Source organism: Siphateles boraxobius, unplaced genomic scaffold, assembly GCF_051911475.1.
Source record: "Siphateles boraxobius isolate OS27281-9 unplaced genomic scaffold, OSU_SipBor_1 19, whole genome shotgun sequence".
Taxonomy (NCBI): Eukaryota; Metazoa; Chordata; class Actinopteri; order Cypriniformes; family Leuciscidae; genus Siphateles; species Siphateles boraxobius.
The window spans coordinates 27732598-27746315 of NW_027508799.1; the positions used below are offsets into that span (position 1 = coordinate 27732598).

Genomic DNA, 13718 nt, shown 5'->3' on the forward strand with positions numbered 1-13718 from the left:
GTTTTGCTGACATGTATAATATGTTTTCATAATAAATATCTTTTATTTATTAAAGACACTTGCACTTCCTGCTCAGCTACTGTTCGGACGCTCTCGCTTACTGCTCCGCGCTTTGCTCTATCGCTTTTATATTTCTATATTTTATCTCCTTTTATCACCTAATTTTAACCTCAGCAAATCAGCACAGTGCTCAAACGCTTGGATTACTACAAAAAAGCAGAATTATTTTATTCGACCAGCCTCCCACTGAAAGCTTACATTCCGGGGAAGAGAAAACACAACTGCCTACATTCATAAGGATAAGAAAATGCCTCCTCTGGAATCTACTTGCTGCTCCAACTGCCACAGACTTTTACAAAGGATTGCAATTCTTGAAACAAAGTTAATTGCGGGACCACCAAACCAGACGGAACACACAACAGATCTTCGTCATGGACGTCCTCAGCATACAGCCGGTGAGTCCCATGAATCTAGTGCTTCTCGACAGGCCATACTGAGTGTAGAGAAACAAGCCGATCGTTATACTAATCGATGGCACAAACAGGGTGCGAGACCCAAAGGCTCTCGAGACATCAGATTGTCACGAGCATCACATATTACTGCAGTAGCATCCTCTACCCCAGATACGGCTCTGACAAGGACTGCAAACACTGGTCTCCTACCACCGCCTATACATCTTGAGAACAGATTTGAAGTATTAATGAATGAGGAATCCCCAAATTTGATGAATGTGATCGCACACAGACAGAATCAGCCAGTAGCTAACACTGATGCTAACTGGGGCTCAATGTCGAGCAGACAGCGGCACTCAGCTCACAGTGCAGCCGAGCCCAGGACTCTGATAGTGGGCGACTCCGTAATCAGAAACATTAATAGCAGGGATACAACAACGTGCTGCCTTCCACAAGCAACAACATCTGATGTAAACAGGGAACTTCAGAACATTCTGATGAAACATAAGACTGCTAATCGACTCATCATTCATGTGGGGAAGAATGATATTCATAAAGAGCAGTCGGAACTTCTTAAAAAGGATTTCAATGAACTTTTTGAAATACTCAAAAGACTGAAAGTTCAAACATTCATCAATGGACCACTCCCAGCAAGAGGAACAAACAGGTTTTCACGGTTGCTTGGGCTTAATACATGGCTGCAAAAAACCTGCAATATAAAAGGAGTGAACTTTATTGACAACTTCAATCTTTTCTGGAGTCAGAGGCAACTGTTTCAACAGGATGGCCACCACCCAAACAAACTTGGTTCAAGAGTGCTAAAGGACAATATCTACTTCTCCCTCCGTCATCCTTCTGCAATGTGTGCCAATCCACTCAACCTGAATGGCACACGCACACCTGGATACAGTATGAATGACCACAGGTTTTCACTTCAGCCCCTGAATGGACATGCGGTTGACACATCAGACAAGGACAGTGATAACACCACTCAGCTACAACAACCTCTGCTCACGGACACAATCTCAGCTGAGCCCTGCCCACAGAGCTCACCACAGACAGACTGTGACATACCAGCAATGCTCCAAGATACAGCACCCAAGGACGACTTTCTGGAAAACAGCCAGGGAAACCAGGACAGCATATTACAGCCTCCAATAACACCATAGCAAAATTCACTCTCACCGGAAACATTATCACTCTCTCCAGCATCTCCACTTCTGTGCTTCTCAGAGAAAATGGAACAACTGGTGCATGCTGGCACTAGACTATCCCACTCTTTTGCTGCGAGCCCCCAGATACCAACCAAAAAACGCCAGGCCCCACAACCACCAAAGCCTGCGGGCCCAGCTCGCCCTCCCCCTCCTCCTGTGAGAGCTCTTCGGCCTCTGCCACAGCGCCAGGGCCCACACCCCCCTCCAGCGGCTCGAGGTGAACCAAAAACAACTGATACCAGCTCTCAGTGATATGTGTCGGGTCCCCGCTATGATAACAATAACTTTCTCAAATGTTTACAGAACAAGCGGGAACCCAGTGTGCCTGTATCTTTTTCTATTGCTGTTCGATTACATGATAGAAAGTCTAAGGCCTTCAAAAGCCGTACAGCAAACCCATCTAATCTGGTGCCTATTACACGACATACCAAGATTGCTGTGGGGACAAAAAGTAAGACTGTTAAGTTAGCACTTTTAAACATCCGTTCACTTAAAAATAAATCACTTTTAGTCAACGACTTAATAACCACATACAACCTGGATTTTATGTTGCTAAATGAAACTTGGCTAGAAGAAAGTTGCAGTGCAACAGTCCTCAATGAAACAGCCCCTCCTAGCTTTACTTTTATGAGTGTCTGCAGAGCTGTCAGAAGAGGCGGAGGTTTAGCTGCTCTTTATAAAGATGTCTATCAATGTAAGCAAATATCATTTGGGAATTACCCGTCTTTCGAATATCTGGGTATTGTGTTAAAAGGTGCTCCATGCATTTTACTTATCATTGTTTACAGGCCTCCAAAATACTCTCCAGCTTTTGCTGAAAACTTAACAGAACTGTTATCAACAATTTCCTCAGAGTTTGACTGCTTTGCCATTGCTGGAGATTTTAACATTCACATAGATAATGCAGAAACCAATATGGCAAAAGAAATCAAAACTGTTTTAAAAACTTTTGATCTGACTCAGCATATACATGGACCCACACATAATCGTGGACACACTCTAGATTTACTTATCAGTAAGGGTCTAAACATTTCATCGATTGTTATTAAGGATGTAGCACTGTCTGATCATTTTTGTATTTTCTTTGATATATTGATCTCTCCTACCATTGAAGCTAGATCTGTGTCTGTCAAGAAGAGATGCTTAAATGAGAACACTAGTATACTATTTATGAATGCTATATCTTTAACACCAAGCATATCTGCTGACTCTGTTGATTTTCTCCTTGATTCTTTTAACTCAAAAGTTAAGAGTGTAATTGATGATATTGCTCCTGTGAAAGTCAGGAAGAAGAGTGGCAGACAAAAAGCACCTTGGAGAAACTCAACAGCAGTGCAAAATATGAAAAGACAATGCAGAAAAGCAGAGCGCATGTGGCGGAAGACAAAACTTGTAGTCCATTATAACATCTACAAAGACAGCATCCATGCTTTCAATAAGGAACTAAGCAAAGCTAGACAGACTTTTTTCTCGAATATTATAAACAGCAATATAAACAACATGCGCACTCTTTTTGATACTGTAGAGAGACTGACAAACCCCCCAAGCCAGATTCGCAGTGAAATGCTCTCAGTGAGAAAGTGCTGTGAGTTTGGTTCTTTCTTCTCTGAGAAAATCAATAATATCAGAAAGGTGATCAGCTCATCCTTGAGTTGCGCTGGGGTCAGGCAGATCAGACAACAGCACGAGAAAGTAGTCACTATGTCTGATTTCGAAGAAATTGATGGCAAAATTTTGGAAGAAACCGTACAGCAACTAAAAACATCAACCTGCGCCCTTGACGCACTTCCCACATCTTTTTTCAAAAATGTGTTACACAGCTTAGAAGCAGATCTCCTAGAAGTGGTAAATGCCTCACTTCTCTCTGGGAGTTTTCCGACCTCCCTGAAAACTGCTGTTGTCAAGCCCCTCCTGAAAAAGAGCAATCTGGATAAGACCATATTAAACAACTATAGACCGATCTCAAATCTTCCTTTCATAGGCAAGATCATTGAAAAAGTTGTCTTCAATCAGCTGAACAAATTCTTAAGCTCGAATGAATACTTTGACCATTTTCAATCTGGTTTCCGACTGCACCACAGTACAGAGACCGCGCTCATAAAGATAATAAATGATATTCGCTTAAATACTGATACAGGCAAATTATCAGTGCTGGTACTACTCGACCTCAGTGCTGCATTTGACACTGTCGATCACAAAATACTTCTTGACAGGCTGGAAAACTGGGTCGGGCTTTCTGGGATAGTCCTAAAATGGTTCAGGTCATACTTAGGAGGCAGAGGTTATTATGTGAGTATAGGAGACCATAAGTCTGAGTGGACATCCATGACATGCGGAGTCCCTCAAGGCTCAATTCTTGCGCCACTCCTATTCAACCTGTACATGCTCCCAATGAGCCAAATAATGAGAAAGAAGCAAATTGCTTACCATAGCTTTGCAGACGAAACACAGCTCTACTTAGCCCTATCGCCTAACGACTACAGCCCCATTGACTCCCTTTGCCAATGCATTGATGAAGTAAACAATTGGATGTGCCAAAACTTTCTTCAGTTAAACAAAGACAAAACTGAAGTCATTGCGTTTGGAAACAAAGATGAAGTTCTCAAGGTGAACGCATACCTTCAGTCTAGGGGTCAAACAACTAAAAATCAAGTCAGGAATCTGGGTGTGTCTCTGGAGTCAGACCTTAGTTTCAGTAGTCATGTCAAAGCAATAACTAAATCAGCATATTATCACCTGAAAAATATTGCAAGAATTAGATGCTTTGTTTCCAGTCAAGACTTAGAAAAACTTGTGCATGCTTTCATCACCAGTAGGGTGGATTATTGTAATGGACTTCTCACTGGCCTTCCCAAAAAGACCATAAGACAGTTGCAGCTCATACAGAACGCTGCTGCTAGGATTCTGAGCAGAACCAGAAAATATGAACACATCACACCAGTCCTCAGGTCTTTACACTGGGTGCCAGTTACATTTAGGATTGATTTTAAAGTATTATTACTGGTATATAAATCATTCAATGGCCTAGGACCTCGATACATTGCAGATATGCTCAGTGAATATAAACCCAACAGATCACTCAGATCATTAGGATCACATCGGCTAGAAATACCAAGGGTTCACTCTAAGCATGGCGAGTCTGCTTTTAGCTACTATGCCAGCCGCAGCTGGAACCAGCTTCCAGAAGAGATCAGATGTGCTCCTACAGTAGTCACATTCAAATCCAGACTCAAAACACATCTGTTTAGCTGTGCATTTACTGAATGAGCACTGTGCCACTGTTCGTCCGACTGTTTGCACTGTATTTTATTTTATGTTTTTATTTTTCTGATTTCATTTGATTATTTTTGTATTTTATCTTTTATTCTAAACTGTTTTAATTATTCTGATTTCTTTTGATTATTTTAATTTCTTCTATGTAAAGCACTTTGAATTACCATTGTGTATGAAATGTGCTATATAAATAAACTTGCCTTGCCTTGCCTATTTCAGAAGATAAAGGAAAATATGATTTCTCATTGATTGATGTATTGATTATATGACTGACTCATTATTTAAGTTCTCTTACTTCAAAATTAGTTTCTTTTCTTCTTTCCTGTGTTGTTCTTTCAGAAGTCCGGCTGGTTGGAGGTTCTCGCTGCTCTGGGAGGTTAGAGATACTTGATGATCAGTCGTGGGTTTCAGTGTGTGACGCTGCCTTTGACCAGCAGGATGCAGAGGTTGTGTGTAGAGAGCTGGACTGTGGGGCTCCTGTACAGGTGCTGGGAGAAGATGCTTTTGGAAAAGGAGACACTCAGATGTGGACACAAGAGATTCAGTGCAGAGGAAATGAGTCTCCGATTCACTTCTGTCCAAAATCACCATCAGATGAAAACAAGTGTTCAATGTGGCACTGAACAAGAGCCTGAAAATCAATTTGTATTTTACATGGATTGGACCACATTTTGTTCTAATAAATAAAAAACATCACCTAGGCATTATTTAGTCATTTAACATGCTTTCTTCTCAACACAAACACTGAATGTGTGTGTGTGTTGGTGAACGTTCTCTGCATGAAATCTGTCTCTGACATGGTTTCTTCTTAAAGAAACCTTGGATGTCCAGTTGCGGTGTAAAAATGAACAAAAACCCATTCAGTATAAATTACACAGAGTTGTAATTATAGTGCCTTTAGTCTATAAAACAAAAGATAAAGTAATATGTGGGTCATTCCTGGTATGCGATGACATTTTGGCTTCATAAATGTTGGGGAAAAAAGGGCATGATTTTCATGTTTTTAGCATTCTATCAAAATAGTGACATGTTTAACATATAGGTTTGATGTTTGACATATAGATCAAGCTCGGGGACACTATAATAATAATTATTGGTAGATTGTTCAGACACTGTCCATAAAAATATTCCACCCTGTTAGGGACATAAACGTATATCACAACATGTTAATAATGTAAATGTTAAACAATAATGAGCTTTTCTTATAATAATAATAATAATACATTTTATTTCTAAATGCGCTTTTCTTAAACCCAAAGCGCTACAGTAATAGACACAAAAACAGCAAGGCAAAACAACAATTAAAAAACAGTCTTAAATAAATGTGTCTTAATCAACTTTTTAAAATGTTCCAACGTTGGTGCATTTCTGAGGCTAAGAGGAAGCACATTCCATATCTTCGGGGCTTTATATGAAAAGGCTCGTTCCCCCATAGTCTTGAGTTTACATGAAGGCTGATGTAGCAAGAGAGAATTGACAGAACAGAGAGAACGTGATGGAGTATAGGGGCTAATGAGTTCACAAAGATACTCTGGAGCAGTCCCATGTAGTGCCTTGTAAGTTAAAATAAGAATTTTAAAATCAATTCTCACGTTTATAGGAAGCCAGTGCAACTGTGAAAGCACCGGTGTAATGTGCTCACGAGGAGAAGTACGAGTGAGCACACGGGCGGCAGAGTTTTGAATATACTGTAGCCTTCTGAGAGATTTAGCTGGAAGGCCAGAGAACAAGGCATTACAATAATCTACCCTGTTGTAATAAAGGCGTGTATAAGCCTTTCTGTGTCTGCAAAAGAGAGAAAAGGTCTAAGTCGAGCAACATTTCTCAGATGGTAAAAAGCAGTTTTTGAGATGTTTTTTATATGTGCTTCAAAAGTTAGCTGTGAATCAAAAATGACTCCAAGATTCCGCACCTGTGAAGTGGGAATTACCATGCTAGAATCAACAATTAAACTAATCTGCTCTGCCTTACGAGTAGCCGCCACTGTACCAATCTGCATCAATTCAGTTTTTGAGCCATTCAGCTTCAGGAAGTTATTCTGCATCCATACACTGATCTCTGCTAGACAACTACGTAAGGCTATTAATGAGCAGTGAACATCAGGACTGGTGGTAATGTAAATCTGTGTATCATCAGCGTAGCAATGATATCCAAGACCGTGTTTCTTGATGATCTGCCCAAGTGGAAGCATGTAGATGTTAAATAAAATTGGACCCAACACTGAACCCTGAGGAACTCCCTGTCGAACAGGCACGGTATCAGATTTGTAATTCCCCAATCTTACAAACTGGGCACGGTTTGTTAAATAAGACCGAAACCAACTGAATACTGCACCAGAAAGACCCAGCCAATTTTCCAGACGATCTAGCAGAATAGAGTGACAAATAGTATCAAATGCAGCACTAAGGTCTAATAAGACCAAAATACTGCATGCACCTGAATCTGCAGCAATAAGAAGATCATTTACAACCCTCACTAGAGCTGTCTCAGTACTATGCCCTTTTCTGAACCCAGATTGAAAAGGTTCAAAAAGACTGTTCAGTGCTAGATGACGAATTAACTGAGTAGCCACAACACGCTCCAGAACTTTAGCCAAGAATGGTAGGTTTGAAATAGGCCTGTAATTGGACGTATCAGAAACATCACAACCAGGCTTCTTAAGGACTGGTGTAATTGCAGCAATTTTTAAATCTGGAGGAATAATTCCAGAACTCAATGATACATTTACAATTGATGTCATGTGAGGGCAGATTGATGCAAGGCAGTTCATAATAACCGAGCAGGGAACCGGATCTAAAATACTAGTGGTTGAGTTCATGGACTTAACTGTACTTATAATACAATCAACTCCAACTAAGTCGAAGTTCGAAAAAGAAGTGTTCGGAGGATTTAAAGGCCGAATATCAACTAGCTCAACAGGAGAGATAGTGATTAAAGAGCTGTATATGCCCTCAATCTTTGCAGAGAAATAATGTAGAAACTTATTACACTGGTCAACAGAGCAATGAACAGTTGCCTTAGTTGGTTTAAGAAGATTCTTGCATAGTATATGTCCCTAATGCCATCTTAGATTTTTCTTCTTCTTGAAACAAGCAAAACAATTTTTGATGAATCGAATATGTTTAACATTCCACCCTGTTAGGTTTATAGATCTAACAGGGTGGAAAATTGTGAGCTAAGTTAGCCATAGCTCTTTGAGTGATCAACATTTTTAGCTAGCTAACCTTCTACAAATGAACAGAACTTTTATAACTATGTCATATTTGTTTTTACATTTTTTTGATAGGACAAACATTCTCCATAACATAGCGTAACAGGGTGGAACTTTAAGGGTGGGACAAGCAGGATAACATTTCAAAAACTAAAAAAAAATTAGGAGTGAGAGCTGAAGCATACGTTTGTACAGTTGAATTCCAGCAGGTAAAAGAAAAGATATTTCACTTCTTGAAAATGGTCTCAAGGAAATTGCAGTTGGATTTGGAAGGCAAAAGAGTACATACTAACAGGGTGGAAGATGACTTCAGGTACGGAGTAATTGAAGAAAATTTTAAGAAAAAGACCTATATTTCCACATGATTTATATGTATGATTAGAGGCAATTTAGCCTAGTCTATCACATAATTTAAAAATATTTTGAGGTTTTTGTCATTTCATGGTTTATATTTCTTGCAGAAGTTGATTACTGTGCACTGAGGACATGATTACATTGAATGCATACATCAATTAAAATTGTGTAAAATACAAAATAGTATTTTTTAATGTCTATTATCTCTGATTAAATGGTAAAGAATACTTAAATCTACAATTTATTTTAAATTAAATCTACATGCCACCCCGTGCCCCCCTTCTAGACACGCCCCTGCACACAAAGCAAGCTGTACCAGTGACTATAATGTGGGTCTGATCTGCTCCGGTAAATTATAAATATTCAGTGTCTCTTTGTTTGTATTTAAAACACTATGGGCCCTATTTTAACGATCTAAAACGCAAGTGTCAAGCGCAAAGCGCAAGTAACTTTGTGGGTGGATCTTGGCGCTGTTGCTATTTAACCGGCGGGATAAATGACTCTTGCGCTCGATGCAAATCTAAAAGGGGTTGGTCTGAAGTAGCTTCATTATTCATAGGTGTGGTTTGGGCGTAACGGGAAACAAACCGATAAGAGCTTTATATCACATTCCCTTTAAGAGCATGATGAACGAGGTGCGCTTGTTTCATGGCGCAATACTATTATAACAGCGCATTTACCAGGCGCGCTTCTGAATCGGTTCACATCCGAGGAGATCGTTGTTCTCGTCAGGGCCGTAAAAGAAAGAGAAGTGACATTGGGTATGGGACAAACCCACCCAAATTAGCTTCGGTTAAACATGCATATAATAATTTGGGTAAATGCGTAAGCTTTATGCCTATTTTTCCCATCGTCATGGACACAACAATGATTTCCCTCGTGTTTTAATATTTTTTCCTTATAATAATGTATCATTTGCAAAAAGGAAAATGCATCTGTGTAGATGAGAGAATCATCTGCAGTGTTTGCGCGTTGTTCACACTCCAAGCATATGGACTACACTTCACTATGGCCAAGCATGCTCGCTTAAAATAGCATCTAAATGTACGTGCAACGCGCCACTGACTTTAGATTAGGTTTTTTTCTGGTCAGTGGCGCAATTGTTTTCTGGAGCTGCAAAATAGCACTAGGGATTGTTTGCGCTGGAACACGCCTCCTTTTTTGCGCTGAACCGCCCAGGGAGCGCAAGTTCATTCCCTAGTTTGCCGGCGTGCGTCTGTGGAGGAAAAAGTCCGCTTTGCGCGGGTGCAAAATACGATGATACATGCGTCGTGTACAAAGTCAATTGCGCTGGGTGCAAGATTGGGCCCTATATGTTCTCTGTCATCTGCGTTATACTTTATTTTAACCTCTATGTTCTTTATTCAGGTTACAAAGATGCTAAACTGATGAACGGTTCAGACTTCTGTTCTGGAAGAGTAGGGCTTCGGTTCCTTAATGAGTGGGGCACAGTGTGTGATGCATGCTGGGATATGAGAGCTGGTAGTGTCCTCTGTAGACAGCTGAATTGTGGGATTGCTGTGTCTGTTGTGGGATCAGACTGTTTTGGAGAGGGAAGTGGTGAAATCTGGGCTGATGTGTTTGATTGTGACGGGACAAAAACTGAAACAAAACTCTGAGAATGTTCCGTCTCTTCATGGAGTCGAGCTGAATGTTCTCATAGACGAGATGTTGGAGTCATCTGCTCTATTGAGTTTATATTAGTGTGAGATTCAATGATATTGTGCTACTCAAATAAGTCTTATACAGTACACAACATTTATTCCTTGTACATGCACATTCCAGGTTGAATAGTAATGCTTGTGTCATTTAAGTTCTAAATTAGTTTATTATGTAAAATTGAAATAAAGAATATATCAGAAGTGGCAAACTCCAGTCCTGGAGAGCATCAGTCCTGCAGAGTTCAGCTCCAACCCGGATAAAACTCAGATCTTCTCCTCAGATTCCTCTCTGGCTGTTCATGACGGTCTGGTGCGGTTTTCTGGAGAGAGACAGTGTGAGGGGGAGCTGGAAGTTTCCATCCATCAGGTCTGGAGGAGAGTTATGCTGAACTCCTGGAGTCTCACTGAATCCTCCGTGGTCTGCAGACAGCTGGGCTGTGGCTCTGTGCTGAACTTCTCCGGCTCCTCTTCATCCAGTCCTGAACACAGTCATGAGTGTGTGACGGGCTTCCAGTGCTCTGGGAGTGAAGCTCATCTGGGGAACTGCAGCTCTCCACAAACTCTCAACTGCAGCTCCACAAAACAGCTGTCAATCGCCTGCCTTGGTGAGAAACAAAAACATCTGGGCAGATTCTTCAGTTGTTAGTGATCAATAATGTGTTTTTCTCTCTCTGAATATCAGGTCGCGGGTCCATCAGGCTGGTGGATTCTGGGGGAGACTGTGCAGGGAGGCTGGAGGTTTTTCACAGCGGCTCATGGGGGACAGTGTGTGATGACTCCTGGGATATTAAAGATGCCCATGTGGTGTGCAGACAGCTGCAGTGTGGAGTGGCCCTCAGTAACCAGCAAGTACCAGCCTGGTTTGGTCCTGGTTCTGGACCCATATGGCTGGATGAGGTGGAGTGTGAGGGGAATGAGACGTCCCTGTGGAACTGCTCTTCTCCAGGCTGGGGGAAACATGACTGTCAACACAAGGAGGATGTAGGAGTCGTGTGCTCAGGTAAACCGTACTAGTGGAAATGTTTATCATGGATGTATTTACTGTTTTTTTCATAAAAATTTTATGAAATCCTTTCATGAAATCATCCTACATTTTAATACACTATTATTAGGCTGATTTTAACCAGTTATTTTCGCACAAACCTGAAATTCCAGTTATTTTAATTCACATCCTTTTCTATCTAGACTTTAAAGAGATCAGGTTAACTGAGGGCTGTGAAGGGAATGTGGAGGTTTTCTACAATGGATCCTGGGGTAATGTGTGCTGGAACCAGATGGACAGAGACACAGCGAGTCTGATCTGTCAAGAGCTGAACTGTGTGAAAAACTGGTGTTGAATCCTCTTCTACACCAAGGGTGGAAACCCCACCTAACTGGCTGGATATAGTATCATGTCGACCACATGACTCCCAAGTGGCATTCTTGATATGTTTAACAGATATTATGGCTTTTATATCCTAATTTTCACTTCAGTTTTCTTCATTTTATCATGTTTTAATCTTAGTGGAGGAGAGTCCTCTTCAGAGTTGTCTGACCTGTTCTACCTCACCATCTCCTCACCAGAGACAGTGTTTAAGTAATTTTTTTTTTTGACAATTTTGCAAAAAATTATCTCAAGTTTGAGTGAGTATGTGAATGTGTACTGTATGTGTATGTGAGCCCTGTGATGGACTGGCCATCTGTCCAGGGTGTTCCCCATCTGCGGTCCGAGATGCTTGGATAGGCTCCAGCATCTCTGTGACCCTACAGATGATAAGCACTTTGAAGGATGGATGGATCAATCAATTTCATAAATCTAATCATAGACCTCTTGGATCAGTTTCAGTGTGTGTTTTGTTGTAAATGTTGAGCAGAAGCTGGTCAGTGATGTTGCTGTGTGTGATTTAGACATTTGTTCCTCTCAGACTGAGTGGAGGTTTGGGCCAGTGCTCTGGGAGGCTGGAGGTGTATCATAACGCTGTGTGGGGTTCAGTCTGTGATGATCTGTGGGACATCAGCGATGCTCAGGTGGTCTGCAGACAGCTGGGTTGTGGAGACGCACTGAAGGCTGATGGGAATTCAGTCTTTGGTGCTGGTGAAGGTGTTGTGTGGCTGAGCAGAGTCGAGTGCAGAGGGAATGAGATTCACCTGTGGGACTGTCCTCTCTCCCTGAAGAACCACACTGACTGTTCTCACAAAGAGCTCGCTGGACTCACATGTGCAGGTCACAACAAATAGTATTCGTTTTTTTACATACTTTTTGGTGCTAATATTATTTGTGTATTTGCATGATTTTTAATGTGTTTGTGTGTGTTTTGCCAGATTTGTCAGTGTCCACTACTCCTGCCACACAACATCCTCTTCTCGTCCAGTTTCTCAGACAGTGCGCTCAACATCAGTCACTCCTCCACAAACTCCTCCAGCAACGTCTCTCTCTGTGCTTGTGGTTGTACTGGGAGTTTTGCTCTCACTGCTCTTAGTGCCACTGCTTATACTGATTCAGCAGAACAGAGTGATGAGGAGAGGTAGGAGAGATCCAGAGACTGTCATATTGTGTCTTATTCAGTGTGTGATCAGTCATGTGTTGTGAACTGACAGCAGGTTTGTCTGTCTACACTCACAGCTCTCTCTAAGAGGAGACACAGGACGACGACTGAGGCCGTTTATGAGGAGATTCATCACAGACCCACTGATAGACAGAGTTTCTTTATTCAGGTGGATGAGTAAATTTCATATAATCTGATTTGTCGAGATCATAATCCCTTTATTCATAGGGGAGTGTAGAATAAATCACATAGATCCAGTTGTGGGACTTTTGTGTGTTGTCTGAAATGATAAATTGTTAGTGTTGAGATTCAAAGGAACTGGGGACTTTCAGAAGAACAGCATTCTGGGTATGAAGATGCTGATGAGCTTCTTTCAGGTTAGAGGACTCAAATATAAATCAATATAACTCATATCTTATCTGCTACATCCAGAAATGAATGGATGTTAAATGAATTAAAAACATTCACTTAGCAGGTTATCTTAACTGAGTTTAAATGATACAAACCATTTAGCACGTAATAATTCAGATACGGATTTATACAATCTTTTTTTTCTTTCATCTACTCTTTAAAAAAAAAAAAATCGAATTCTGCAGTTGGAGCCGCACCTGACTACTATAATGACATCACCACCATTGAAGAGTCAAATAAAGGGGATTGACTTTAACTGATTTCACTAAATTAAAATAACTATTGCGCCTCTGAATAGTAAAAGCAGTTTTTGTTTATTTCCTTCTAGCTGTTAATTCATTTAGAAGAGCAGCAAATCACACCTGAGAATTAAGATGATATAATCACTGTTGGACTAACAGCTTTATTTCTTATCATTTCTACAGGTTTTAACAATATAGATTTATATGTATGTTAATTATACATATGCACTGTTCAAAATGCCAAATTTTGCACATTTAATGGATGCATTTAGTTTTTCATTTAATTTATGTCTCTTTTGACTTGCCATAAATCTATGATGATGTCATCATTGTACAACAATTCTCCAATGATAAAGCAGGTGTGGGATTCAAATT

At 40.7% G+C, this 13718-nt stretch overlaps 1 protein-coding gene and 1 pseudogene across 1 annotated transcript in view; both read left to right on the plus strand.

Moving 5' to 3' along the window:
* The window catches only part of LOC143742041 (scavenger receptor cysteine-rich type 1 protein M130-like), a 95944-nt gene that overhangs the window by 48422 nt on the left and 33804 nt on the right, over positions 1-13718 (plus strand). The window lies entirely within an intron of this gene.
* LOC143742404 (scavenger receptor cysteine-rich type 1 protein M130-like) lies at positions 8454-12871 on the plus strand (annotated as a pseudogene).